This window comes from Oncorhynchus keta, chromosome 32, assembly GCF_023373465.1.
Source record: "Oncorhynchus keta strain PuntledgeMale-10-30-2019 chromosome 32, Oket_V2, whole genome shotgun sequence".
Taxonomy (NCBI): domain Eukaryota; kingdom Metazoa; phylum Chordata; class Actinopteri; order Salmoniformes; family Salmonidae; genus Oncorhynchus; species Oncorhynchus keta.
This window is the reverse complement of record NC_068452.1, coordinates 12,815,505-12,843,336: the sequence shown is the minus strand read 5'-3', so window position 1 is coordinate 12,843,336 and position 27,832 is coordinate 12,815,505. Positions and strand designations below refer to the sequence as shown.

The 27,832-nt window shown below is 38.5% G+C and overlaps 2 protein-coding genes and 1 long non-coding RNA gene across 6 annotated transcripts in view; 1 reads left to right on the top strand and 2 right to left on the bottom strand.

Annotated features, from left to right (window-relative positions):
• Nucleotides 1-27,832, top strand: part of LOC118365099 (zinc finger protein ZFP2-like) — a 323,918-nt gene that overhangs the window by 95,358 nt on the left and 200,728 nt on the right. The window lies entirely within an intron of this gene.
• LOC118365129 (zinc finger protein 501-like) overlaps nt 1-27,832 on the bottom strand; it is a 309,516-nt gene that overhangs the window by 231,912 nt on the left and 49,772 nt on the right. The gene's annotated exons all lie outside the window — the stretch shown is intronic.
• On the bottom strand, nt 24,726-27,388 carry LOC118365143 (uncharacterized). 2 transcript variants are annotated; one of them, XR_008088225.1, is made up of 8 exons: nt 27,133-27,388; nt 26,778-26,862; nt 26,507-26,658; nt 26,198-26,307; nt 26,059-26,101; nt 25,659-25,947; nt 25,241-25,403; nt 24,726-25,051 (listed from the first exon to the last, which is right to left on the bottom strand). It is a non-coding gene; the product is annotated as an uncharacterized LOC118365143 (long non-coding RNA). The 2 variants fall into 2 exon arrangements; XR_008088224.1 differs by having other exon boundaries at nt 25,241-25,947.

Sequence of the window (27,832 nt, the reverse complement as noted above, 5' to 3'; positions counted from 1 at the left end):
TGCTGCTCCAATACAGCATGAGGTGAGACGGTGAACTGATGTTGAACTGGGCAGTCAGTCATTCATTCTGTACTATTTCATTCATCAATCATTTCACTGTTCTATCAAATCAAATTGTATTAGTCACATGCGCCGAATACAACAGGTGTAGTGAAATGCTTACAGTGAATCCTTACAGTGAAATGCTGACTTACAAGCCACTGACCAACAATGCAGTTTTAAAAAGTACAAATAAGAATAAGAAATAAAAGGAACAAGTCATTAAAGAGCAGAAGTTAAATATCAATAGCTCAACTATATACAGAGGGTATCGGTACAGAGTCAATGTGGAGGCTATATACAGGGGGTATCATCGGTACAGAGTCAATGTGGAGGCTATATACAGGGGGTAACGGTACAGAGTCAATGTTGAGACTATATACAGGGGGTACCGGTACAGAGTCAATGTGCAGGGGCACCGGTTAGTCGAGGCAATTGAGGTAATATATACAGTGCCTTGCGAAAGTATTCGGCCCCCTTGAACTTTGCGACCTTTTGCCACATTTCAGGCTTCAAACATAAAGATGTAAAACTGTATTTTTTTGTGAAGAATCAACAACAAGTGGGACACAATCATGAAGTGGAACGACATTTATTGGATATTTCAAACTTTTTAACAAATCAAAATCTGAAAAATTGGGCCCACTCTCATCCGTCTTGGAGAACATCCGGGACAAGGCGTCCGCTTTGCCTTTCTTCGACCCAGGTCGGAACGTCAGGGAAAAATTGAAGCGTCCAAAAACAAAGCCCACCTGGCCTGACGGGAGTTGAGACGTTTAACCGATTGCACGTAAGCCAGATTCTTGTGGTCAGTCCAGACCACAAACGGTTGCTCCGCTCCCTCCAACCAGTGACGTCACTCCAAGGCAAGCTTCACAGCGAGAAGCTCCCGGTTACCCACATCGTAGTTTCTCTCAGCTGGTGAAAGACGACAAGAGTAGAAGGCGCAGGGATGGAGTTTACCGTCAGTGGAGCTACGCTGGGACAGGATGGCGCCCACCCCCACATCAGACGCGTCCACCTCAACAACAAACTGACGGGAAGTGTCAGGTTGAGAGAGAATCGGCGCGTTGGTGAATCGGCTCTTCAAGTTCAGAAATGCTCGGTCTGCCTCAGGAGTCCAACAGAAAATTCTGGTGCAAGACGTCAGAGCAGTTAAAGGGGCGACCACCCGGCTGTAATCACGGATAAACCTCCGATAGAAGTTCACAAATCCCAGGAATCTCTGGAGCCCAATCCCGAACCGCCCGAACCTTCTCTTGGTCCATCTTGATCTCACCCCTGGAGATGATGTACCCGAGGAAGGATGTAGTGTGGGCGTGAAAATCACACTTCTCTGCCTTCACAAACAGACGGTTCTCCAATAACCGTTGCAGGACCTGCTTAACATGCTGGATGTGGCTGGAAAGCTCCTTGGAGAAAATCAGGATGTCATCCAGGTAAACAAACACAAACAGACCGATCATATCCCTCAAGTCATTCACCAAACTTTGGAACACTGCTGGAGCGTTGGAAAGTCCAAACGGCATCACCTGGTACTCGAAATGTCCCATAGGTGTATTGAATCCAGTCAACCACTCGTCCCCCTCTTTGATCCAAACCAGATGATACGCATTGCGTAGATCAAGCTTCGTAAACACAGTAGCACCCTGTAATGAATCGAAAGCGGAGCTCATCAAGGGCAAGGGGTACTTGTTCTTGACCGTAATATCATTCAACCTCCGATAATCAATACACGGTCGAAGAGAGCCATCCTTCTTACTCACAAAAAAACAAATCCAGCTCCCAGGGGTGATGACGAGGGACGAATGAGACCTGCAGCAAGAGACTCCTTTATGTAGGTCTCCAGGGCTTCCCGCTCAGGTCAAGAAATACTGTATAACCGTCCCTTGGGAAAGGCAGCTCCAGGGAACAGCTTAATTGTACAATCATAAGGTCGGTGGGGAGGAAGTGACTGGGTTTTCTGCTTACTGAACACTTCACCCAACTTGTGATATGTTTCAGGATCCAGGGACAAATCAGGAGGAGCAGACTCACTGACCCGACTGGGGACAGCATGAGAACAGGCAGTCCTGAGGCAGTTAGCATGGCACTCAATGCTCCAACTAGTTACCTTACCAGTCACCCAATCGAACAAAAGATTGTGTTCTCTTAGCCAGGGGTATCCAAGAACCAGAGGAACATGCGGGGAAGGCAAAATGAAAAAAGAAATAACCTCTGAATGATTCCCCGACAACAACATCTTAACCGGTTCAGTCCTCATAGTGATCCGTGCCAGACTACTGCCGTTCAGAGTGGTTGCTTCAGTGGCTTCCGGTAATTGCTCCTTGGAAAGCCACAGCTGTTCCACTAAGTCGGCATCAATGAAGCTGTCATCGGCACCTGAATCGATGAAAGCGTTAATCGCTAAACTCTGATTCTTATTTATGAGGGTAGCAGGAAAACGAGGTCTGACAGGGCTCTTGAGAGGTTGAAACTGGCTCGCAAACAAACCTCCCAAACTTAACGAGCCGAGCAGTTTAACGGGCGCTGAGGACAAACGGAGATGTAATGTCCCGAGCTACCACAGTAGAGGCAGCTGTTGGTCTCACGTCTACGTTGGCGCTCGTCCTTAGTTAACCCGTGCCGCCCCACTTGCATAGGTTCAGGATCTGGCGGCAGGACTCCTCCACTAATCCCGTGTGAGGGAAAATGATCAACCCGTTCTGGTCCACTTCCTGACCCGAATGGTAACCGAGTCTCCGATTGATTAGATGGACCCCACTGCTTCTCCCTCCTTCTCTCTCGGACTCTATTATCTACCCGACTAGCTAAGGTGACCAAACTATCTAGGTCACTAGGCTCTGGATAGGAGATCAGCTCGTCCTTGAGTTGCTCCGACAACCCCTGGTAAAAAAGCCGCTTGTAGTGACTCCTCATTCCAACCACTCTCCACAGACAATGTCCTGAACTCGGTCCTTCTGTAGCTCAGTTGGTAGAGCATGGCGCTTGTAACGCCAGGGTAGTGGGTTCGATTCCCAGGACCACCCATACGTAGAATGTATGCACACATGACTGTAAGTCGCTTTGGATAAAAGCGTCTGCTAAATGGCATATATTATAAAGTCTGCCACACTGCGAGCTCCTTGGCGAAGAGTGAACAAACGTTTAGCTGTGTCCTTACCTCGGACTGGATGGTCAAAAAGCTTTCTCATCTCTCCCGTGAACTCCTGGTATGAAGCCATGCAGGTCTCCTGTCGTTCCCAAACGGCTGAAGCCCATTCCAGAGCTCTTCCACGCAGCAGTTCAATAACAAAGGCTATCCTAGCCTTGTCAGTGGCGTAAGAATGGGGCTGCAGATCAAACACTAACCCACACTGCATAAGAAACAAACGGCATCTTCCCAAATCCCCTTCATATTTATCAGGCGTCGGTACCTTGGGTTCACGGAAGGAAACCGCACCAGACACGGCAGGTGAGATGGGTGAAACAGGTGGTGAATGAATCGCCGGCAAACTGAGCTGATCCTGGATCTGTGTCAAGCTAGCAGATAAATTCTGGATTGAACCCGCTATCTCCTGTAGCGCCGTCTTGTGTTGTCCCAATGTCTTCCCCTGCTGGGTAATGGCATGGCAAACGGAGTCCAGGTCTGCTGGGTTCATCCTTGGCCAGATCGTTCTGTCACGTTCTTTCAAAATCGAACCCAGAAGCAGACCAGGACAAGGAGAGTAGGAAGAAGGTGAGTATTTATTTACAAGTGAATGTGAATGGGTAGATATATCCAGGTGGCGTAGCGGGCAGCGGTGGTGAGTTGATGGGAGTAAATAGGTGGATCCAATGGGGTAGCGGAATCCTCCTCCGACCAGGCGGGAATGGGGTAAATGATCCGGGTGAGTAACTGAAGACAGAACAAACGGAGGTAAGTTTAAGGCAAGCAATACGTAAAAAACAACAAAAGAAATTCTATCCAACTTGAGACTGATACTATGGCACTTCTTACTGTTCATGGCTAACGATCCGGCAGGGAATGGATGTCAGGTCAGAGCTTTTGAAGGGGAGAGGTGATGATCAGGTCAGGTGTGCAGATTACTGATGGGATACAGGTGCGCGTGAACATCGATCTCCCAACAAGCTAATTCGCCAGGCAACCAGACAGGGTGCGTTCCAGGACACCGGAAACACACTCCAGGACAGAAACACAGGCAAACACAGACTCAGGAAGCGGGATTCGTGACAGTATTACTCATCTCATATGTATATACTGTATTCGATCCTATTCTACTGTATCTTAGTCTATGTATTACTCATCTCATATGTATATACTGTAACTTTTACCATCTATTGCACCTTGTCTATGCCGCTCGGCCATGGCTCATCCATATATTTATATGTACATGTTCTCATTCACCACTTTAGATTTGTGTGTATTAGGTAGTTGTTGTGGTATGGTTAGATTACTTGTTAGATATTGCTGCACGATCGGAACTAGAAGCACAAGCATTTCGCTACAATAACATCTGCTAACCGTGTGTATGTGACCAATAATATTTGATTTGATTTGATTACTACCTCAATACCTCACCTTTTTCCTAAAATGTTTTATGAGATTGGAGAACACCGTGGGAGGGATCTTAGGCCATTCCTCCATACAGAATCCTACCAGATGTTTGATGATTTCTAGAACACATAGTGATCTTAGACCATTCTCCATACAGAGTCCTTCCAGGTCCTTATGGACTGCCCTCTTAAATTCAAACAGGTTTCCAAATGGGGTTAAAGTGTGGGGACCTGAGATGGCCCTGCGTTCTCATTCTGACACCAAACCCACTCATGGTGGGCTTGGCTAAACACCTCTATTTCCCAGTAATCTGACTACAGCACCGCTTTCAATTCAGTTACCAATGGTGTTTAGCCAATTATTGTCTCCAGTCATTTCCATGTGTTGGATGACATGAACATAGAGGTCCTTGGTAACACCAGTGGGTTTAGAGTCTAAATTAGAATGCAGAACAGAACCCCCTACTGTCAAATATGGTGCTGGATCTTTGGGCTTCAACTGGTCCTGGAACACTTCAGGCCTCAGCCTATAAACATTATATATTATAGAGCTCTGTTCAGCCTATAAACATTATATATTATAGAGCTCTGTTCAGCCTATAAACATGATATATTATAGAGCTCTGCTCAGCCTATAAACATGATATATTATAGAGCTCTGCTCAGCCTATAAACATGATATATTATAGAGCTCTGTTCTATTATTATAGAGCTCTGATCAGCCTATATACATGACATTATCTAATATTACCCCCTTTCCCTGTTATAGAGCTCTGCTATAAACATGAGAGCAAGATTAGATTTTACGTTCTACATTATTATGGTTTTTATTAAATGATGGAATGTTCTGAAAACTGACTTCAGGTTTTTGAGGAATCTAGCCTCACAGGAAGACAGTTTTATTTTATGGTGGTTTAATTCAGTTTTCTGTTTAGTATTATGAAAAACCTGCTAGATCTACTGTCTTAATTATATTATGACAGACCAGCAAGATCTACTGGCTCTACTATATTATGACAAACCAGCTAGAACTACAGTCTCAATAATATTATGGCAGACCAGCTATATCTACTCTCTCAATTATATTACGAATGACCATCCAGATCTACTGTCTCTATTATATTATAATAAAGCAGCTAGATCTACTGTCACTTCTATAGTATGACTGATCAGCTAGATCTACTGTCTCTATTATATTATGACAGGCCAGCTATATCTACTATTTCAATTAAACTATGAAAGACCGGCTAGATTTTCTGTCTCGATTATATTATGATAGACCAGCTAGATCTACTGCCTCATTAACATTATGACAGACCAGCTAAATCTGCTGTCTTAATTATATTATGACAGACCAGCTAGATCTACTCTCTCAATTATATTACGAATGACCATCCGGATGTACTGTCTCAGTTATAATACAAAAGACCAGCTAGATCTACTCTCTTCTATATTATGACAGACCAGCTATATCTACCGTCTCAATTATATTATGACAGACCAGCTAAATCTACTGTCTCTTCTATATTATGACTGACCAGCTAGATCTATTGTATCTTCTATATTATGACAGACCGGCTCCATCTAGAGTCTCTAATATATCATGACAGACCTGCTAGATCAACTGTCTTAATTATACTATTACAGACATTATCTCTATATTATGACAGTCCAGCTGCATCTACTGTCTCTATTATATTATGACAGACCAGCTAGATCTACTTTACTATTATATTATGACAAACCAGCTAGACATACAGTCTCAATAATATTATGGCAGACCAGCTAGATCTACTGTCTCAATTATATTATGACAGACCAGCTAGATCTACTGACTGTATTATATTATGACAGACCTGCTAGATCTATAGACTGTATTATATTATGACAGACCTGCTATTGGAATTCATCAGATACTGTATGTAATATAAATCCATCAATGTTTTTCTTCTTCTTTTATTAGGTATGCACAGACCCCCAAAACTCAAATGGATTGATTGCCTTTCAATCTCAACACAGCTGGTGTTTCATCTCTCTTGCCATCTGACATAGAGCACAGGGCCCACAGAACATGTACACTGCCCAGTCAATTATCAAATATTATTACAGACCAGCTAAATTTACTGTCTCTTCTATATTATGACAGACCAGCTAGATCTACTGTCTCAATTATATTACAAAAGACCAGCTAGATCTACTGACTGTATTATATTATGACAGACCAGCTACATCTAGAGTCTCTAATATATTATGACAGACCAGCTAGATCTACTGTCTCTATTATATTATGACAGACCAGCTAGATCTACTGTCTCTTCTATATTATGACAGACCAGCTACATCTAGAGTCTCTAATATATTATGACAGACCAGCTTGATCTACTGTCTCTTCTATATTATGACAGACCAGCTATATCTACCGTCTCAATTATATTATGACAGACCAGCTAAATCTACAGTCTCTTATATATTATGACAGACCAGCTAGATCAACTGTCTTAATTATATTATGACAGTCCAGCTACATCTACTGTCTCTATTATATTATGACAGACCAGCTATATCTACTGTCTCAATAATATTATGGCAGACCAGCTAGATCTACTGTCTCAATTATATTACAAAAGACCAGCTAGATCTACTGACTGTATTATATTATGACAGACCAGCTACATCTAGAGTCTCTAATATATTATGACAGACCAGCTAGATCTACTGTTTTTATTATATTATGACAGACCAGCTAGATCTACTGACTGTATTATATTATGACAGACCTGCTAGATCTACTGTCTCTATTATATTATGACAGACCAGCTAGATCTATGGTCTCTTCTATATTATGACAGACCGGCTACATCTAGATTCTCTAATATATTATGACAGACCTGCTCGGACAACTGTCTTAATTATATTATGACAGACCAGCTAGATCTACTGACGGTATTATATTATGACAGACCTGCAAGATCTGCTGACTGTATTATATTATGACAGACCTGCTAGATCTACTGTCTAAATTATTTAATGACAGACCAGCTAGATCTACTGTCTCTATTTTATTATGACAGTCCAGCTACATCTACTGTCTCTATTATATTATGACAGACCAGCTATATCTACTGTCTCTAATATATTATGACAGACCTGCTGGATCAACTGTCTTAATTATATTATGACAGACCAGCTAGATCTACTAACTGTATTATATTATGACGGACCAGCTAGTTCTACTGACTGTATTATATTATGACAGACCTGCTAGATCTACTGTCTAAATTATTGTATGACAGACCAGCTTGATCTACTGTCTCTATTATATTATGATAGACCAGCTAGATCTACTGTGTCTTCTATATTATGACAGACCAGCTACATCTAGAGTCTCTAATATATTATGACAGACCTGCTAGATCAACTGTCTTAATTATATTATGACAGACCAGCTCGATCTACTGACTGTATTATATTATGACAGACCTACTAGATCTACTGTCTAAATTATGTTTTGACAGACCTGCAAGATCTACTGTCTCAGTTATATTATTGTAGACCAGCTAGATCTACTGTCTCATCTATATTATGACAGACCAGCTATATCTACCGTCTCAATTATATTATGACAGACCAGCTCTATCTACTGTCTCTTCTATATTATGGCAGACCAGCTAGATCTACTGTCTCTAATATATTATGACAGACCTGCTAGATCAACTGTCTAATTATATTATGACAGACCAGCTAGATCTACTGACTGTATTATATTATGACAGACCAGCTACATCTTGAGTTTCTAATATATTATGACAGACCTGCGAGATCAACTGTCTTAATTATATTATGACAGACCAGCTAGATCTACTGACTGTATTATATTATGACAGACCTGCTCGATCTACTGTCTAAATTATTTCATGACAGACCAGCTAGATCTACTGTCTCTTCTATATTATGACAGACCAGCTAGATCTACTGACTGTATTATATTATGACAGACCTGCTAGATCTACTGTCTTAATTATATTATGACAGACCAGCTGAATCTACTGTCTCTTCTATATTATGACAGACCAGCTATATCTACTGTCTCAATTATATTATGACAGACCAGCTAGATCTACTGACTGTATTATATTATGACAGACCTGCTAGATCTACTGTCTTAATTATATTATGACAGACCAGCTGAATCTACTGTCTCTTCTATATTATGACAGACCAGCTATATCTACTGTCTCAATTATATTATGACAGACCAGCTCGATCTACTGTCTATTCTATGTTATGACAGACCTGCTAGATCTACTGTCTAAATTATATTATGACAGAACAGCTAGATCTACTGACTGTATTATATTATGACAGACCAGCTAGATCTACTGACTGTATTATATTATGACAGACCAGCTAGATCTACTGACTGTATTATATTATGACAGACCTGCAAGATCTACTGTCTCTATTATATTATGACAGACCAGCTAGTTCTACTGTTCCTATTAGATTATGACAAACCAGCTAGATCTACTGACTTTATTATATTATGACAGACCTGCTAGATCTACTGACTGTATTATATTATGACAGACCTGCTAGATCTACTGTCTAAATTATTTTATGACAGACCAGCTTGATCTACTATTCCTATTATATTATAACAGACCAGCTGTATCTACCGTCTCAATTATATTATGACAGACCAGCAAGATCTACTGTCTCTATTATATTATGACAGACCAGCAACATCTAGAGTCTCTGATATATTATGACAGACCTGCTAGATCAACTGTCTTAATTATATTATGACAGACCAGCTTGATCTACTGACTTTATTATATTATGACAGACCTGCTAGATCTATAGACTGTATTATATTATGACAGACCTGCTAGATCTATTGACTGTATTATATCATGACAGACCTGCGAGATCTACTGTCTAAATTATTTCATGACAGACCAGCTAGATCTACTGTCTCTTCTATATTATGACAGACCAGCTAGATCTACTGACTGTATTATATTATGATAGACCTGCTAGATCTACTGTCTTAATTATATTATGACAGACCAGCTGAATCTACTGTCTCTTCTATATTATGACAGACCAGCTATATCTACTGTCTCAATTATATTATGACAGACCAGCTAGATCTACTGACTGTATTATATTATGACAGACCTGCTAGATCTACTGTCTTAATTATATTATGACAGACCAGCTGAATCTACTGTCTCTTCTATATTATGACAGACCAGCTATATCTACTGTCTCAATTATATTATGACAGACCAGCTCGATCTACTGTCTCTTCTATGTTATGACAGACCTGCTCGATCTACTGTCTAAATTATATTATGACAGAACAGCTAGATCTACTGACTGTATTATATTATGACAGACCAGCTAGATCTACTAACTGTATTATATTATGACGGACCAGCTAGTTCTACTGACTGTATTATATTATGACAGACCTGCTAGATCTACTGTCTAAATTATTGTATGACAGACCAGCTTGATCTACTGTCTCTATTATATTATGACAGACCATCTAGATCTACTGTTCCTATTATATTATGACAGACCAGCTAGATGTACTGTCTCTAGTATATTATGACAGACCTGCTAGATCTACTGTCTAAATTATTTTATGACAGACCAGCTTGATCTACTGACTGTATTATATTATGACAGACCTGCTAGATCTACTGTCTTAATTATGTTTTGACAGACCTGCAAGATCTACTGTCTCAGTTATATTATTGTAGACCAGCTAGATCTACTGTCTCATCTATATTATGACAGACCAGCTATATCTACCGTCTCAATTATATTATGACAGACCAGCTAAATCTATTGTCTCTTCTATATTATGACAGACCAGCTCTATCTACTGTCTCAATAATATTATGGCAGAACAGATAGATCTACTGTCTCTAATATATTATGACAGACCTGCTAGATCAACTGTCTTAATTATATTATGACAGACCAGCTACATCTACGGTCTCTTCTATATTATGACAGACCAGCTACATCTTGAGTCTCTAATATATTATGACAGACCTGCTAGATCAACTGTCTTAATTATATTATGACAGACCAGCTAGATCTACTGACTTTATAATAGTATGACAGACCTGCTAGATCTACTGTCTCAGTTATATTATGGTAGACCAGCTATACCTACTATTTCAATTCAACTGTGAAAGACCGGCTAGATTTTCTCTCTATTATATTATGATAGACCAGCAAGATCTACTGGCTCTTTAACATTATGACAGACCAGCTATATCTGCTGTCTTAATTATATTATGACAGACCAGCTAGATCTACTGACTCTATTATGTTATGGCAGACCAGCTATATCTACTCTCTCAATTATATTACGAATGACCATCCAGATATACTGTCTCTATTATATTATGACAGACCAGTTAGATCTACTGTTCCTAATATATTATGACAGACCTGCTAGATTTACTGTCTCTACTATATTATGACAGACCAGCTAAATCTACTGTCTCAGTTATATTACGAATGACCAGCTAGATCTACTGTCTCTATTATATTATGACAGACCAGTTAGATCTACGGTCTCAATAATATTATGGCAGACCAGCTATATCTACTGTCTCTTCTATATTATGACAACCAGCTTCATCTACAGTCTCTAATATATTATGACAGACCAGCTCGATCTACTGTCTTTACTATATTATGACAAACCAGCTAGACCTACTGTCTCTATTATATTATGACAGACCAGTAAGATCTACTGTCTCAATTAAATCATGACAGACCATCTAGATCTACTGTCTCAATTATATTATGGTAGACCAGCTCGATCTATTGTCTCTACTGTTTAATGACAGACCAGCTAGATCTACTGTCTCTATTATATTATGACAGACGAGCTAGATCTACTGTCTCAGTTATATTATTGTAGACCAGCTAGATCTACTGTCTCTACTGTTTATTGACAGACCAGCTTGATCTACTGTCTCTATTATATTTTGACAGACCATCTAGATCTACTGTTCCTATTATATTATGACAGACCAGCTAGATGTACTGTCTCTAGTATATTATGATAGACCAGCTTGATCTACTGTCTCTCCTATATTATGACAAACCAGCTAGATCTACTGTCTCTATTATATTACGACAGACCAGCTACATCTACAGTCTCTTCTATATTATGCAAGAACAGCTGTATCTTCTGTCTCAATTAGATTATGAAAGACCAGCTAGATTTACTGTCTCTAGTATATTATGACAAACCATCTAGACCTACAGTCTCAATGATATTATGGCAGGCCAGCTAGATCTACCGTCTCTTCTATATTATGACAGACCAGCTAGTTCTACTGTCTCAGTTATATTATTGTACACCAGCTAGATCTACTGTCTCTACTATATTATGACAAACCAGCAAGACCTACTGTCTCAATTACATTATGACAGACCAGCTACATCTAGAGTCTCTAATATATTATGACAAACCTGCTAGATCTACTGTCTCTACTATATTATGACAAACCAGCTAGAACTACAGTCTCAATAATATTATGGCAGACCAGCTATATCTACTGTCTCTATTATATTATGACACGCCAGCTTTATCTACTGACTCTATTATGTTATGGCAGACCAGCTATATCTACTCTCTCAATTATATTACGAATGACCGTCCAGATCTACTGTCTCTATTATATTATGACAGGCCAGCTATATCTACTATTTCAATTAAACTATGAAAGACCGGCTAGATTTTCTGTCTTAATTATATTATGACAGACCAGCTAGATCTACTGTCTCATTTATATTATGGCAGATCACCTCGATATACTGTGTCAATTATATTACGAACTACCAGCTAGATGTACTGTCTCAATTATATTATGATAGACCAGCTAGATCTACTGACTGTAATATATTATGACAGACCTGCTAGATCTACTGTCTAAATTATTTTATGACAGACCAGCGAGATCTACTGTCTCTATTATATTTTGACAGACCAGCTAGACCTACAGTCTCAATAATATTATGGCAGACCAGCTAAATCTACTGTCTCAATGATATTATGAAAGACCAGCTAGATCTACTGACTGTATTATATTATGACAGACCAGGTCCATCTAGAATCTCTAATATATTATGACAGACCGGCTACATCTAGAGTCTCTAATATATTATGACAGACCAGCTACATCTAGAGTCTCTAATATATTATGACAGACCTTCTAGATCAACTGTCTTAATTATATTATGACAGACCAGCTAGATCTACTGACTGTATTATATTATGACAGACCTGCTAGATCTACTGTCTTAATTATATTATGACAGACCAGCTATATCTACTGACTGTATTATATTATGACAGACCAGCTCGATCTACTGTCTCATATTATGACAGACCAGCTACATCTATAGTCTCTAATTTATTATGATTGACCTGCTAGATCTACCTTCTCAATTATATTATGACAGACCAGCTGTATCTACTGTCTCATATTATATTATAACAGACTAGCTATATCTACTGTGTCAATTATATTACTAACTACCAGCAAGATCTACTGTCTCTATTATATTATGACAGACCAGCTATATCTACTGTCTCATTTATATTATGGCAGATCACCTAGATCTACTGTGTCAATTATATTACTAACTACCAGCAAGATCTACTGTCTCTATTATATTATGACAGACCAGCTAGATATACTGTCTCAATTATAGTATGGCAGACCAGCTAAATCTACTCTCTATTATATTATGATAGACCTATTATATTATGACAGACCTGCTAGATCTACTATCTTAATTATACTATGACAGACCAGTTTGATATACTATCTCTACTGTCTAATGACGGTCCAGCTTCATCTAGAGTCTCTAATATATTATGACAGACCTGCTAGATCTACTGTCTCTATTAAATTATGACAGACCAGCTCGATCTACAGTCTCAATTATATTATGGTAGACCAGCTAGATCTACTATCTCTACTGTCTAATGACAGACCAGCTACATCTATAGTCTCTAATTTACTATGATTGACCGGCTAGATCTACTGTCTCTAATATATTATGACAGACCTGCTGGATCAACTGTCTTAATTATATTATGACAGACCAGCTAGATCTACTAACTGTATTATATTATGACGGACCAGCTAGTTCTACTGACTGTATTATATTATGACAGACCTGCTAGATCTACTGTCTAAATTATTTTATGACAGACCAGCTTGATCTACTATTCCTATTATATTATGACAGACCAGCTTAATCTACTGTCTCTTCTATATTATAACAGACCAGCTGTATCTACCGTCTCAATTATATTATGACAGACCAGCAAGATCTACTGTCTCTATTATATTATGACAGACCAGCAACATCTAGAGTCTCTGATATATTATGACAGACCTGCTAGATCAACTTTCTTAATTATATTATGACAGACCAGCTTGATCTACTGGCTGTATTATATTATGACAGACCTGCTAGATCTACTGACTGTATTATATCATGAAAGACCTGCGAGATCTACTGTCTAAATTATTTTATGACCGACCAGCTCGATCTACTGTCTCTATTATATTATGACAGACCAGCTAGATCTACTGTGTCTTCTATATTATGACAGACCAGCTACATCTAGAGTCTCTAATATATTATGACAGACCTGCTAGATCTACTGTCTAAATTATGTTTTGACAGACCTGCAAGATCTACTGTCTCATCTATATTATGACAGACCAGCTATATCTACCGTCTCAATTATATTATGACAGACCAGCTAAATCTATTGTCTCTTCTATATTATGACAGACCAGCTCTATCTACTGTCTCAATAATATTATGGCAGACCAGCTAGATCTACTGTCTCTAATATATTATGACAGACCTGCTAGATCAACTGTCTTAATTATATTATGACAGACCAGCTAGATCTACTGACTGTATTATATTATGACAGACCTGCTCGATCTACTGTCTAAATTATATTATGACAGACCAGCTAGATCTACTGACTGTATTATATTATGACAGACCAGCTAGATCTACTGTCTCTAATATATTATGACAGACCTGCAAGATCTACTGTCTCATCTATATTATGACAGACCAGCTAGATCTACTGTCTCTATTATATTATGACAGACCAGCTGAATCTACTGTCTCTTCTATATTATGACAGACCAGCTATATCTACTGTCTCAATTATATTATGACAGACCAGCTCGATCTACTGTCTCTTCTATATTATGACAGACCAGCTATATCTACTGTCTAAATTATATTATGACAGACCTGCAAGATCTACTGTCTCTATTATATTATGACAGACCAGCTAGTTCTACTGTTCCTATTATATTATGACAGACCAGCTAGATCTACTGTCTCTATTATATTATGACAGACCAGCTGAATCTACTGTCTCTTCTATATTATGACAGACCAGCTATATCTACTGTCTCAATTATATTATGACAGACCAGCTAGATCTACTGTCTCTTCTATATTATGACAGACCAGCTATATCTACTGTCTAAATTATATTATGACAGACCTGCAAGATCTACTGTCTAAATTATTTTATGACAGACCAGCTAGATCTACTGTCTCTATGATATTATGACAGACCAGCTAGATCTACTGTGTCTTCTATATTATGACAGACCAGCTACATCTAGAGTCTCTAATATATTATGACAGACCAGGAGATCTACTGTCTCTACTGTTTAATGACAGACCAGCTCGATCTACTGTCTCTATTATATTATGACAGACCAGCTAGATCTACTGTGTCTTCTATATTATGACACACCAGCTAGATCGAGAGTCTCTAATATATTATGACAGACCTGCTAGATCAACTGTCTTAATTATATTATGACAGACCAGCTAGATCTACTGACTTTATAATAGTATGACAGACCTGCTAGATCTACTGTCTCAGTTATATTATGGTAGACCAGCTATACCTACTATTTCAATTCAACTGTGAAAGACCGGCTAGATTTTCTCTCTATTATATTATGATAGACCAGCAAGATCTACTGGCTCTTTAACATTATGACAGACCAGCTATATCTGCTGTCTTAATTATATTATGACAGACCAGCTAGATCTACTGACTCTATTATGTTATGGCAGACCAGCTATATCTACTCTCTCAATTATATTATGAATGACCATCCAGATATACTGTCTCTATTATATTATGACAGACCAGTTAGATCTACTGTTCCTAATATATTATGACAGACCTGCTAGATTTACTGTCTCTACTATATTATGACAGACCAGCTAAATCTACTGTCTCAGTTATATTACGAATGACCAGCTAGATCTACTGTCTCTATTATATTATGACAGACCAGTTAGATCTACGGTCTCAATAATATTATGGCAGACCAGCTATATCTACTGTCTCTTCTATATTATGACAACCAGCTTCATCTACAGTCTCTAATATATTATGACAGACCAGCTCGATCTACTGTCTTTACTATATTATGACAAACCAGCTAGACCTACTGTCTCTATTATATTATGACAGACCAGTAAGATCTACTGTCTCAATTAAATCATGACAGACCATCTAGATCTACTGTCTCAATTATATTATGGTAGACCAGCTCGATCTATTGTCTCTACTGTTTAATGACAGACCAGCTAGATCTACTGTCTCTATTATATTATGACAGACGAGCTAGATCTACTGTCTCAGTTATATTATTGTAGACCAGCTAGATCTACTGTCTCTACTGTTTATTGACAGACCAGCTTGATCTACTGTCTCTATTATATTTTGACAGACCATCTAGATCTACTGTTCCTATTATATTATGACAGACCAGCTAGATGTACTGTCTCTAGTATATTATGATAGACCAGCTTGATCTACTGTCTCTCCTATATTATGACAAACCAGCTAGATCTACTGTCTCTATTATATTACGACAGACCAGCTACATCTACAGTCTCTTCTATATTATGCAAGAACAGCTGTATCTTCTGTCTCAATTAGATTATGAAAGACCAGCTAGATTTACTGTCTCTAGTATATTATGACAAACCATCTAGACCTACAGTCTCAATGATATTATGGCAGGCCAGCTAGATCTACCGTCTCTTCTATATTATGACAGACCAGCTAGTTCTACTGTCTCAGTTATATTATTGTACACCAGCTAGATCTACTGTCTCTACTATATTATGACAAACCAGCAAGACCTACTGTCTCAATTACATTATGACAGACCAGCTACATCTAGAGTCTCTAATATATTATGACAAACCTGCTAGATCTACTGTCTCTACTATATTATGACAAACCAGCTAGAACTACAGTCTCAATAATATTATGGCAGACCAGCTATATCTACTGTCTCTATTATATTATGACACGCCAGCTATATCTACTGACTCTATTATGTTATGGCAGACCAGCTATATCTACTCTCTCAATTATATTACGAATGACCGTCCAGATCTACTGTCTCTATTATATTATGACAGGCCAGCTATATCTACTATTTCAATTAAACTATGAAAGACCGGCTAGATTTTCTGTCTTAATTATATTATGACAGACCAGCTAGATCTACTGTCTCATTTATATTATGGCAGATCACCTCGATATACTGTGTCAATTATATTACGAACTACCAGCTAGATGTACTGTCTCAATTATATTATGATAGACCAGCTAGATCTACTGACTGTAATATATTATGACAGACCTGCTAGATCTACTGTCTAAATTATTTTATGACAGACCAGCGAGATCTACTGTCTCTATTATATTTTGACAGACCAGCTAGACCTACAGTCTCAATAATATTATGGCAGACCAGCTAAATCTACTGTCTCAATGATATTACGAAAGACCAGCTAGATCTACTGACTGTATTATATTATGACAGACCAGGTCCATCTAGAATCTCTAATATATTATGACAGACCGGCTACATCTAGAGTCTCTAATATATTATGACAGACCAGCTACATCTAGAGTCTCTAATATATTATGACAGACCTTCTAGATCAACTGTCTTAATTATATTATGACAGACCAGCTAGATCTACTGACTGTATTATATTATGACAGACCTGCTAGATCTACTGTCTTAATTATATTATGACAGACCAGCTATATCTACTGACTGTATTATATTATGACAGACCAGCTCGATCTACTGTCTCATATTATGACAGACCAGCTACATCTATAGTCTCTAATTTATTATGATTGACCTGCTAGATCTACCTTCTCAATTATATTATGACAGACGAGCTGTATCTACTGTCTCATATTATATTATAACAGACTAGCTATATCTACTGTGTCAATTATATTACTAACTACCAGCAAGATCTACTGTCTCTATTATATTATGACAGACCAGCTATATCTACTGTCTCATTTATATTATGGCAGATCACCTAGATCTACTGTGTCAATTATATTACTAACTACCAGCAAGATCTACTGTCTCTATTATATTATGACAGACCAGCTAGATATACTGTCTCAATTATAGTATGGCAGACCAGCTAAATCTACTCTCTATTATATTATGATAGACCTATTATATTATGACAGACCTGCTAGATCTACTATCTTAATTATACTATGACAGACCAGTTTGATATACTATCTCTACTGTCTAATGACGGTCCAGCTTCATCTAGAGTCTCTAATATATTATGACAGACCTGCTAGATCTACTGTCTCTATTAAATTATGACAGACCAGCTCGATCTACAGTCTCAATTATATTATGGTAGACCAGCTAGATCTACTATCTCTACTGTCTAATGACAGACCAGCTACATCTATAGTCTCTAATTTACTATGATTGACCGGCTAGATTGTCTGTCTCTATTATATTATGACATACCAGGTATATCTACTGTCTTATTTATGTTATGGCAGACCAGCTAGATCTACTCTCTCAATTATATTATGAATGACTATCCAGATCTACTGTCTCATATTATGACAAAGCAGCTAGTTCTACTGACTCAATTATATTACGAAATACCAGCCCGATCTACTGTTCCTATTATATTATGACAGACCAGCTAGATCTACTGTCTCATTTATATTATGGCAGATCACCTCGATCTATGTCTATATCTGTGTCAATTATATTACGAACTACCAGCTAGATGTACTGTCTCTAGTATATTATGATAGACCAGCTAGATCTACTGTCTCTATTATATTATGACAGACCAGCTAGATCTACTGTCTCTTCTATATTATGACAGACCAGCTAGATCTACTGTCTCTTCTATATTATGACAGACCAGCCCGATCTACTGTCTCTATTATATTATGACAGACTAGATCGATCTACTGTTCCTATTATATTATGACAGACCTGCTAGATCTACTGTCTCTATTATATTATGACAGACCAGCTAGATATACTGTCTCAATTATATTATGACAGACTAGCTAGATCTACTGTCTCTATTATATTATGACAGACCTGCTAGATCTACTGTCTCTATTATATTATGACAGGCCTGCTAGATCTACTGTCTCTATTATATTATGACAGACCAGCTATATCTACTGTCTCAATTATATTATGGTAGACCAGCTAGATCTAATGTCTCTGTTTAATGACAGACCAGCTAGTTCTCCCACTTAAAAAGATGAGAGGCCTGTAATTTTCATCATAGGTACACTTCAACTCTGACAGACAAAATGAGAAGAAAAAAATCCAGAAAATCACATTGTAGGATTTTTAATGAATTTATTTGCAAATTATGGTGTAAAATAAGTATTTGGTCAATAACAAACAAGCAAGATTTCTGGCTCTCACAGGCCTGTAATTTCTTATTTAAGAGGCTCCTCTGTCCCTCGTTACCTGTATTAATGGCACCTGTTTGAACTTGTTATCAGTATAAAAGACACCTGTCCACAACCTCAAACAGTCACACTCCAAACACCACTATGGCCAAGACCAAAGAGCTGTCAAAGGACACCAGAAACAAAATTGTAGACCTGCACCAGGCTGGGAAGACTGAATCTGCAATAGGTAAGCAGCTTGGTTTGAAGAAATCAACTGTGGGAGGAATTATCAGGAAATGGAAGACATACAAGACCACTGATAATCTGATAATCTCCCTCGATCTGGGGCTCCATGCAAGATCTCACCCCGTGGGGTCAAAATTATCACAAGAACGGTGAGCAAAAATCCCAGAACCACACGGGACCTAGTAAATGACCTGCAGAGAGCTGGGACCAAAGTAACAAAGCCTACCATCAGTAACACACTACGCTGCCAGGGACTCAAATCCTGCAGTGTCAGACGTGTCCCCCTGCTTAAGCCAGTACATGTCCAGGCCCGTCTGAAGTTTGCTAGAGAGCATTTGGATGATCCAGAAGAAGATTCGGAGAATGCCATATGGTCAGATGAAACCAAAATAGAACTTTTTGGTAAAAACTCAACTCGTCGTGTTTGGAGGACAAAGAATGCTGAGTTGCATCCAAAGAACACTATACCTACTGTGAAGCATGGGGGTGGAAACATCATGCTTTGGGGCTGTTTTTCTGCAAAGGGGCCAGGACGACTGATCCGTGTTAAGGAAAGAATGAATGGGGCCATCTATCGTGAGATTTTGAGTGAAAACCTCCTTCCATCAGCAAGGGCATTGAAGTTGAAACGTGGTTGGGTCTTTCAGCATGACAATGATCCCAAACACACCGCCCGGGCAACGAAGGAGTGGCTTCATAAGAAGCATTTCAAGGTCCTGGAGTGGCCTAGCCAGTGTCCAGATCTCAACCCCATAGAAAATCTTTGGAGGGAGAAAATGTTTGACCTCTGTCATTGCCAACAAAGGGTATATAACAAAGTATTGAGAAACGTTTGTTATTGACCAAATACTTATTTTCCACCATAATTTGCAAATAAATTCATAAAAAAAAATCCTACAATGTGATTTTCTGGATTTTCTTCCCTACTTTTGTCTGTCACAGTTGTCCCTATTATTTTAATTTTACGAAAGACCAGCCAGATCTACTGTCCCTATTATATTATGACAGACCAGCTACATCTTCAGTCTCTAATATATTATGACAGACGAGCTATCTGTCTCATTTATATTTTGGCAGATCACCTATATCTACTGTGTCAATTATATTACGAACTGCCAGCTAGATGTACTGTCTCTAGTATATTATGACAAACCAGCTCGACCTACTGTCTCAATTATATTATGACAGACCAGCGAGATCTACTGTTCCTATTATATTATGACAGACCAGCTATATCTACTGTCCCAGTTATATTACAAAAGACCAGCTAGATCTACTGTCTCTATTATATTATGATAGACCAGCTAGATCTACTGTCTCAATTATAATATGACAGACCATCTCGATCTACAGTCTCTAATATATTATGACAGACCAGCTAGATCTACTGTCTCTATTATATTATGACAGACCAGCTATATCTACTGTCTCTTCTATATTATGACAGACCAGCAACATCTACAGTCTCTAATATATTATGACAGACCAGCTAGATCTACTGTCTCTATTATATTATGACAGACCAGCTATATCTACTGTCTCTTCTATATTATGATAGACCAGCAACATCTACAGTCTCTAATATATTATGACAGACCAGCTAGATCTACTGTCTCTATTATATTATGACAGACCAGCTATATCTACTGTCTCTTCTATATTATGATAGACCAGCAACATCTACAGTCTCTAATATATTATGACAGACCAGCTAGATCTACTGTCTCTATTATATTATGACAGACCAGCTATATCTACTGTCTCTTCTATATTATGATAGACCAGCAACATCTACAGTCTCTAATATATTATGACAGACCAGCTAGATCTACTGTCTCTATTATATTATGACAGACCAGCTATATCTACTGTCTCTTCTATATTATGATAGACCAGCAACATCTACAGTCTCTAATATATTATGACAGACCAGCTATATCTACTGTCTCTTCTATATGATGACAGACCAGCAACATCTACAGTCTCTAATATATTATGACAGACCAGCTAGATCTACTGTCTCAATTATATTATGACAGACCAGCTGCATCCAAAGAACACCACACCTACTGTGAAACATGGGTGTGGAAACATCATGCTTTGGGGCTGTTTTTCTGCAAAGGGACCAGGACGACTGATTCGTGGAAAGGAAAGAATGAATGGGGCCATGTATTGTGAGATTTTGAGTGAAAACATCCTTCCATCAGCAAGGGAATTGAAGATGAAACGTGGCTGGCTCATGACAATGATCCCAAACACACCGCCCGGGCAACGAAGGAGTGGCTTCGTAAGAAGCATTTCAAGGTTCTGGAGTGGCCTCGCCAGTCTCCAGATCTCAACCCCATAGAAAATATTTGGAGGGAGTTGAAAGTCTGTGTTGCCCAGCAACAGCCCCAAAACATCACTGCTCTAGAGGAGATCTGCATGGAGGAATGGGCCAAAATATCAGCAACAGTGTGTGAAATCCTTGAAGACTTACAGAAAACGTTTGACCTCTGTCATTGACAACAAAGGGTATATAACAAAGTATTGAGAAACTTTTGTTATTGACCAAATACTTATTTTCCACCATAATTTGCAAATAAATTCATAAAAAATCCTACAATGTGATTTTCTCGATTTTTTTCTTCTCATTTTGTCTGTCATAGTTGAAGTGTACCTATGATGAAAATTACAGGCCTCTCTCATCTTCTTAAGTGGGAGAACTTGCACAATTGGTGGCTGACTAAATACTTTTTTGCCCCACTGTATCTACTGTCTCAATTATATTATGACAGACCAGCTTGATATACTGTCTCTATTATATTATGACATTCCAGCGACATAAAGTGTCTCTTATATTACGGCCGACCAGCTAGATCTACTGTCTCTACTATATTATGACAGACAAGCTAGATATTTATCTCTGTTATATTATGACAGACCAGCTAGATCTACTGTTTTTATTATATTACAACAGACCAGCTAAAATTACTGTCTCTATTAAATTACTACAGACCAGCTATAGCTATTGTCTCTATTATATTACGACAGAAAAGGTTTATCTACTGTCTCAATTATATTATGTCAGACCAGCTAAATCTACTGTCTCATTTATATCTATTATATTATGACAGACAAACTAGATCTACTGACTCTACTGTAATATGATAGACCAGATAGATCAACTGTCTCTATATTACGACAGACCAGATAGATCAACTGTCTCTATTACCCTTTGACATACCATCTTTATCTACTGTCTCTACTATATTATGCCGGACCAGCTAGATATAATGTACGTTTTATATTATGACAGCCCAGCTACATCGACTGTCTTTATTATATTACGACAGACCAGCTAAATTTACTGTCTTTATTATATTGTGAAAGACCACCTAGATCTATTGTCTCTATTATATTACGGCAGACCAGCTAGATCTTCTGTTTTTTATATAATATGACAGACCTGCTTCATCTACTGCCTCTATATTATGCCAGACCAGCTAGATCTGCCTTCTCTACTATATTATGCCAGACATTTAACATTACATTTAAGTCATTTAGCAGACGCTCTTATCCAGAGCGACTTACAAATTGGTGCATTCACCTTATGACATCCAGTGGAACAGCCACTTTACAATAGTGCATCTAAATATTTTAAGGGGGGGGGGGGTGAGAAGGATTACTTTATCCTATCCTAGGTATTCCTTAAAGAGGTGGGGTTTCAGGTGTCTCCGGAAGGTGGTGATTGACTCCGCTGTCCTGGCGTCGTGAGGGAGTGTGTTCCACCATTGGGGAGCCAGAGCAGCGAACAGTTTTGACTGGGCTGAGCGGGAACTGTACTTCCTCAGTGGTAGGGAGGCGAGCAGGCCAGAGGTGGATGAACGCAGTGCCCTTGTTTGGGTGTAGGGACCAAACAGACCAGATAGATCTACTGTACGTTTTATATTTTGACAGACAGGCTAGATCTACTGTCTCTATTATATTATGACAGACCAGCTAGATCTACTGTCTAATTCTGGTTGTATTTGGGTCTCCTGAAATAACCAGCAAACCAGGCTGTCAATTTGTGAAACAGTGGATGTATAGAATCTAGCTAGCTGAAGAACTTTCTGCAAATTGAATGTACAATTTTGCAAGCTTTCCTTGCTGATATTTGCCATGCAGATAGATTAAATAACTTAGCTAGCTATGGTCTTGCTTATTGTGCAGTGGATGATCAAATACCTGTATGCCCATGGATGTGTAGCTAGATATCTAGCCGATCTGTGTATGGACCCAAACGTTTGATATACATATTAGTTCAGAACCTAGCTATGAACCTCAGCTATCATAGCCAGTTGTATCAACTTCAAAAGAGCCTGAATAACATGAATTGATTGAGTAGAATGTTGTACCAAGGATGCAAGTTTTATATACATGTAGTTATTACCATGCATGAGATCCCCACATTGTAGCCTGTACGTTTAATATATTCACTGATCATGTACTCTACCTTGGCAAATAAAGGTGCAGTTTAGGTATGAATGTCTTTGAGATTATTTTTCAGTCATATCCAATACCAGGAGTATCAAATTCCAGTCTTTGAATGATGCTGTGTCTGCATGTATGTATTACAATTATACACTTCAACAGTGTTTACCAATCTTGGTCCTGGGACATCAATGGTTACACATTGTCACTAATAGACTAGAAACAGGATTTAACTAGTTAATATATACATAAATATAATATTTAAAACCACTACACTACATTTCCTATGTATCATGTAAATCTTCTAACACCGGTTCATCTCAGGGCGGCAGGGTAGCCTAGTGGTGAGAGCATTGTCCTCGTAACCAAAAGGTTGCAAATTCAAATCCCCAAGCTGACAAGGTACGAATCTGTCATTCTGCCCCTGAACAGGCAGTTAACCCACTGTTCCTAGGCTGTCATTGAAAATAAGAATCTGTTCTTAACTGACTTGCCTAGTTAAATAAAGGTAGAAAATCTCTATATAATGACCTTCATCTGCATTGATCTGATAAACAAAGGAAAGGTGTAGTATTTAATCAAATTAGACTTAATTTCAACAAGTTGAGAATGTGAAAAGCTTTATTGAAAAGCTCTTTATACAAGTGTTATAAATACAAGTTCAATATGTACTTCAATGCACATCTGTTGTGAATTATAAAAACAGAGGAAGAAAGAGGTGGAGAGAGAGGTGTAAAAGACAGAAAGGGAAAGAGGTAAGCACATAGGAGCAGGGAAGGCAGCACATGATTAATGTGTCTCTCACAGTGCTACCTAAATATTCTCTCAGTTCATCACAATTACATAACCTTTGGACTGATGAGTCACTATTATCTTAAAAGCAGGTGAGGTGGCTGATGGGACTGGGGGTTGGCATCCTCTCACATCAAAACATATCTGCAGATGAGAGAGAGAGCATATTTAACCCTTGTGTTTTTATTTTTTATTCTGACAGTGTTAGTCATCAATCAGGAGGTGAAATGTAAAACTGACCTTGGATCATTAACTCTGGGACTACTGCATCTCTATCTGTATTTCAATGTAAAGCATCTCTTTAATAATACTTCCTGTATAATATAAACTGACCTGGGATCACTAACTCTGGGACTACTGCATCTCTATCTGTGTCACGACTCCGACCGAAGGACACTCCCCTTCCCGTTCGGGTGGCGCTCGGTGGTCGTCGTCGCCGGCCTACTAGCTGCTACTGATTATTTCCTCCCCCTCCTTATGTGTTGATTGAGTGCACCTGTTTTGAGTTAGATAGTAAGGCTTTATTAGTCAGCCGGCTCGCAGGGTTCCTTGTGCGGGATTAATTATTGTGACCGTCTGTTTAGTGTACTTGTGTGCACGTCTATGGGTTTTTGTGTTTTCCCATTTTGTGGCTTTTCCATGGACAGTGTAAGTCCCCCTGTTTGGGGCATTTGTTTGTTCATTACGCCCTGTGTGTTCGTGAGGGTTGGCTTATGTTCGCCGTTTGTCTGTGCATTAAAATAGCACTCACCTGAACTCTCTGCTTCCTGCGCCTGACTCCTCACCCACTACACTCAGATCGTTACAATCTGTATTTCAATGTAAAGCATCTCTTTAATAATACATCCTGAATAATATAAACTGACCTGGGATCATTAACTCTGGGACAACTGCATCTCTATCTGTATTTTAATGTAAAGCATCTCTTTAATAATACTTCCTGTTGACCTGACCAAGTGACCTCTCACCTCAGATCATGCTGTGCCCACTATGTAGCCAGTTCAGATGCAGGAGGGGTTCACCGACACAGCTGATATAACCTAGAGGATTTAGGGAGAAGGGGAGAGAAGGATGAAGTGAAGGAGAGACTGTTATTGAGATAATAAGGTAGTTAAAGCGACAGTGTTCAACAGGAATCTGTGTGGCCTCACCTGGTGTCCACACCACACTAAGTGGCTGCAGAGTACTTTATGCCTAAAAAACATGAACGGACCCACAAGGACAAACAATTTAGCGTAGTTATAGAACTAATGAAGTGTCTTACTATTCTTCACGGTAGCCTTCACACACCTGAATTCCTCCAGGAGGCAGTCCCAGATGACCATGGTCACCCAACCTTGCAGTGGCCTACACGGTAACTGTAGGCAATAGTTTTGAAGGAATCTCCAGTTACAAGGTATCTGTAGGAATATGGAAGACAATGTAATTATTAGACTGTTACATCACCAGGTCATTGTGGATTACTAAAGTATAATATCCCTGATAACAAATCATGATAACATTGGATTGATGGATGCATGGACACACATATGTACATGTGTAGCATGTGACAATAACAGGATCATATCAAGGATGGCATCACAATGAATACATAAATACCACTTGAAGCTTGATGATGAGTTGATCATTTGAATCAGCTGTGCAGTGCTGAGACAAAAACAACAATGTGCCTCTGAGTCCCCAGGACTGAGAACCACTGATCTTCATTGGGACCTCTTCATATGTAGACAGGCTTTCATGGTGCTCTTTATCTGAGGACGGAAAACCTCATAAGAAACAGACTTCATTATAGTCAAATTACACCACACTGAATATTATGTTACTATTATCTCCGTCCTCACTTCTTGGGACAGGAACAACACAAAAGTACCTGCCCTTTCCAGAATAGCCTCCTATCTCACTGACAGTTGGGGCTGCTATCCTTTCACCCTCCTCCATGGCTGTTAGCGAGCTACCTACAAATGCATTTGGAGTTTGTTTTTTTACAGTGATAAATACATCAAGATAGCTAGATAATATGAAGTTAGTTAGCTAGTGATATTTAATTCACTTAGCTAGCTATCTATACAGTATTTGAAGTTGTCTAGATAGCTCATTTAGCAGCTCTCATTTAGCAGCTCTCATTTAGCAGCTCATTTAGCAGCTCATTTGAGTTAGCCTGCACTGTAGCTAGTTAGCTAATAATATAATCGTTTTTTTTACATTTTCAAAATCTATTTACTTACTTGAATAGGTTCTCCCTGAAATGTGGACAACTGGAAACAGGGCAGCAAAGTTCATGACCAGAGGGTTTTAGAGGATATTACTATTGAACTATGTACCCATTTAATAACCAGACTTTCATACAAACTTGCTCTGCTGAATTCTTGAAGGAGTCACAACTGGCGGCCTAAACGGCATCTCGTCCATCTGCTGACTGGACGCAGTTGACGAAAATGTAGATTTTATTTTCAGACAAAAAGTTAGTGTAGGAAGCTTGAGTTTTTACTCACCAGTGTAACAATACAGTGTGGTTCAAGACTTAGTAACTTAGTTCTTATTATGAACACAACAAATAAAATAAAAACAAAAATATACAAACAAGAGTACATAAACCTAAAAAACAGGGGAATTACATATCAAGATTAATTTTCAATTTGTTAAATACTTTTATGGTGCGTATTGCTTTTTTGTTTTTACATTTACTGATCACTTCAAAATAATATTTATATTCTATCTTAAATAATGTGAAGAGGGGATTGTCCACTTCATTTTATGGACAAAGAATCTTCCATGAAAGATAAATAAAGGAACAATGAAAGTTAAATCAGGGTCCATATCATTTGGATCAAAATAAAACATAATATCAGATTAGCATAAATAGTTGCTTATTTTAAAATAAAATCTTCTGACATGAGAGCCGTCTCCCAAAAAATGGTCAAGAGT